The 4,163-nt window shown below is 41.8% G+C and overlaps 1 non-coding gene across 1 annotated transcript; it reads right to left on the reverse strand.

Moving 5' to 3' along the window:
• Positions 1–2,361: 2,361 nt before the first annotated feature.
• On the reverse strand, positions 2,362–2,468 carry LOC130741547 (small nucleolar RNA R71). Its single transcript, XR_009020440.1, has one exon. It is a non-coding gene; the product is annotated as a small nucleolar RNA R71 (small nucleolar RNA).
• Positions 2,469–4,163: the final 1,695 nt, after the last annotated feature.

The following is a 4,163-nucleotide window of genomic DNA, read 5'->3' on the forward strand; positions in this document are numbered from 1 at the left end:
CACGTGCTTCAACAGTTATATACTGAAGGGTCATATCATATTCAATGCCGAACAGTTATTCAAGCAGTTTTTACCGCACGTGTAACCACGATTAATTGTTTATCGATTTCTCTCTCTACAAAAAAAACCACCGGTGCACGACTTTCTAAAACCGTCACCTCAAATTCTCAATCAGAGTATATCTCCAAGATTTCGAAGATAACACGCACGCAAACATCAATTTCACTTTCTATCTCTCTCTCTCTCTTCCAAGAAGAAACCCTACACCTTCTCTGCAAACTTTCTTCACATTCCATACAATCTTCAATGGCTTGAGTTTTGGCAATCTCTTCAAAGGCATTGATGACCCTATTTTAGTAGTGTTTTTAGGGTCATTTCTTTGGTTGTTTTGAGTCTTTTTGTTGAGTCTCATGTAGTGTTTCATGCATTCTCATGCATTTTTATTCTTTTCTGTAGTTTTTATTTCGTTTTGGTAATTTAGTAGATTTATAGGTAGTTTTCTTGCATTTTAAGTAAGGTTTAGGACTTGCATGGTTTTGTTGTGTTTTATGAAGGACTTCTTGTGCTAATGAGCTCTTGGAGCTTCTAGAATCTTCCTTGTCTTGTTGGTTAGGTTTGGAGAGCAGAAACTGAAGGAGAAAGAAGGCCAAGAAGCATGGAATTGATGAAGAACATAAAGAGGATTGAAAAGAGGAGTTTCAGAAGCCAAAAAGTCATTTTCAGGCGAGCTTGAGCGCCTAGGCGCTGGGAATGGGCGCCTAGGCGCCAATAGGGTCAGAGAGCATGTTTTTCAACATGCAATTGGCGCTCAGGCGCTCTAAATTGGCGCCTGAGCGCCCAGTTTCGTTCATTTTGCCTATAAATAAGGCTTAGGCCAATTTCTTACATACATTTGGACATTTTACTCATTTTTGATCAAGTTTGAGAGCTGAGGAGAACTTTGGGGCCAAGGGAGGCTACCAACTTGTATTTCTTCTCAGGTTTTCTTTACATTTCCTTTATGAATTCACTAGCCATGAGTGGCTAGTTTACTTTTTGCTTTGGGTTAAGAGATTCTATGAAATTTTAGTTTGTTAATTCCTATCTCTATGCATGAGTCTTGATTTAATCTTGTATTTCAATTCCTTATTGCATGCTTAGCTTTGGTGCACCTTTGCTATAGGCTAGATTATAATTGAATGGAAATTTGTTATGATTTAGGGACATGAATTGGAATAGATCCTTCTATACTTGCTTCTAGGAATAGAGTGAGGGTAGGGTTTTGTTGGCCTGAACATACATGCTTTTTTACCTCTTATGAATGTTTAAGTACACAAGGAATTGGGCTTATCTTTCAGTTTGAGAGAATTACTTTTGTGAGGAATCAACTAGTAAGTACATAGGCTATAACAACAAGAGATAAATCAAGATATCACATGCATAGGATAGGTGGACTAAAATGGATTAGATGATCAAAAACCCAAGGCAATTTTCCATCATTGTTATTTACATCATTTTCAACATTGCTCTTTTGCAAAACGTTTGTCACAATCAACCAAAACCAATTTCTGAATTTTACTGCTTTAAGAACTTGCAAACTTTAGACTTAAATCAACAATTCTCACTCACAATCCCTGTGGTTCGATATTTTAAAACCCGGAGGTATTCGTACACTTGCGAATTGACCAACAAGTTTTGGCGCCGTTGCCGGGGATTGTTTGTGGTTTTCGATTTAAGTTAAAGAGTTTGTCTGTTTGTTTTACTAAGCATTGCATTGAACAGGTGTTACTAACCTTTTCTCTGTTTTTGTGATTTCAGTTTATGCACAGTAGGCTTGACACGGATCCATTGCTGTTTGATCCGGAGCCTGAACGTACTCTTCGCCGTCGTCGAGCCCAACAAAGGCTTGAAGCCATGGCTGCTCAAATGACGGAAGAGGAGATGCAAGCCCACATTGAAGAAAGAGTGAATGAGGCTCTTGCTCAAAGACTTCAAGAGCAAGAATTGGACAATGCCAATCGTTCTCTCAGAGACCTCACCTCGGCTGCCATGAGCTACGATTATCCGGGCAGCATAGTTTCCCCCGATGGCACGGGAAATTTTGAGCTAAGGCCGGCATTCATTAACTTGGTGAGCCAAAATCAGTATGGTGGAGGTGCTCTTGAAGATCCTCATGCACACATGGAGCGGTTTATCCGCAATTGCAACACCTACAGAGTTCAGAATGTTTCAGCGGACACCATCCGCTTGAGTTTATTCCCTTTTTCATTGAGGGATACTGCTGAAGAGTGGTTGAATTCACAGCCCCAAGGTAGCATTACATCTTGGGAAGACTTGGCTGAGAAGTTCACCACAAGGTTTGTTCCGAGAGCCCTCTTGAGAAAGCTCAAGAATGACATCATGACTTTTACTCAATCCACCGATGAGAATCTCTATGAAGCTTGGGAGAGGTTCAAGAAGCTCTTGAGGAGGTGTCCTCAACATAACCTTACTCAAGCTGAGCAAGTAGCAAAGTTCTATGATGGTCTCCAATATTCTTCGAGGTTTGGTTTGGATGCGGCTTCAAGTGGAGAGTTCGATGCCTTACTTCCACAGGTGGGGTATGAGTTGATTGAAAAGATGGCTATAAGAGCCATGAACTCTAGTAATGATCGCCAAGCCCGAAGAGGAGTCCTTGAGGTTGAAGCTTATGATCAACTTATGGCCTCCAACAAGCAACTCTCCAAGCAAATGAATGAGATTCAAAATCAAATGAAGACTACCAAGATTGGTGGTCGAGTTGCCAAGGTGGAGTGTGTGACATGTGGAGGGCCACATGACAACGAAGAATGCACAGAGACTAGACCGGAGGAGGAAGTGAAGGCTATGGGTCAAGCTCGGAATGACCCATTTTCAAATACTTACAATCCAGGATGGAGGAATCACCCTAATTTTTCATGGAGGCAAGGTAATAATGGGCAAGGAAATGGCTTTCAAAGACAATTTCCTAGCCAAGGATTTCAAGGCCAAAGCTCAAGACAACCTCAAGAGCGAGGAGAAGGTGAAGGTAGTGGTTCCAAGAAGAGCTTAGAAGAGTTGGTGGAAACTTTCATCAACCGGACGGAGAACAATTACAAGAATCAAGAGGCGGCTATCAAGAATCTTGAGAATCAATATGGCCAGCTGGCCAAGCAAATAGCCGAGAGACCTCAAGGTAAATTTCCTTCCGACACTATCCCCAATCCTAAGCAAGAAAATGCCTCTGTTGTAGCCACTAGAAGTGGGAGAGTGATGAGTGAATTGAAGAAGAAAACAGAGGGAGAAAAGAGAGAGGAGATAGTGGGAGGAGAAGTAGTTGTGCCTATCAAGGTGAGAGAGGAAGTTGATCTTACTCCTGAAACTAGCAAGGTTCCGTTTCCTAAAGCATTGGCTAAGAAGAGCTTAGATAAAAAGTTTTCAAAATTTGTTGATGTTTTCAAAAAGCTCCACATTAGTATTCCTTTTGCCGATGCTTTGGAACAAATGCCAATATATGCTAAGTTTATGAAGGATATTCTGCATAAGAGAAGAAGGTTGAAGGGAGTAGATGAGACGATGTTGATGACGGAGGAATGTAGTGCCATTTTGCAGCGGAAGATGCCAAAGAAAAGAAGGGACCCCGGAAGTTTCACTATTCCGGTAGAAATTGAAGGCATGGCGGATGTGGAAGCCTTGTGTGATCTTGGAGCGAGCCTCAATTTGATGCCGCTCACCATGTTTGAAAGGCTTAACCTAGGAGAGGTTACTCCAACCATGCTTTCCTTGCAAATGGCGGATCGGTCCCTCAAGACTCCATATGGGATTGTGGAGGATGTAATGGTGCGGGTGGACAAGTATGTGTTCCCCGTGGATTTTGTTGTGCTTGATATGGAGGAGGATGAGAAGATTCCTCTCATTCTTGGTCGACCTTTCTTAGCTACTGGTAGAGCTAAGATTGACGTTGACAAGGGTCACCTCATTCTCCGTGTTGGTAAGGAAAAGGTACGGTTTTCTGTGTTTAATCCTATGATTGAGACTAATCATGACAATGACTTTGTCTGTGATGTGATTAGAAGCAGGTCAAAGGTTTCAGAAGAGACCCCCAAAGTTAATGCCCAAATTGATGAGTTCCATCCGGCTCTCATCAAGCTTGTTAATGGTAACAAGTATGGGGGGTCCAAGTACGA

This window comes from Lotus japonicus, chromosome 2 (assembly GCF_012489685.1).
Source record: "Lotus japonicus ecotype B-129 chromosome 2, LjGifu_v1.2".
Lineage (NCBI taxonomy): Eukaryota > Viridiplantae > Streptophyta > Magnoliopsida > Fabales > Fabaceae > Lotus > Lotus japonicus.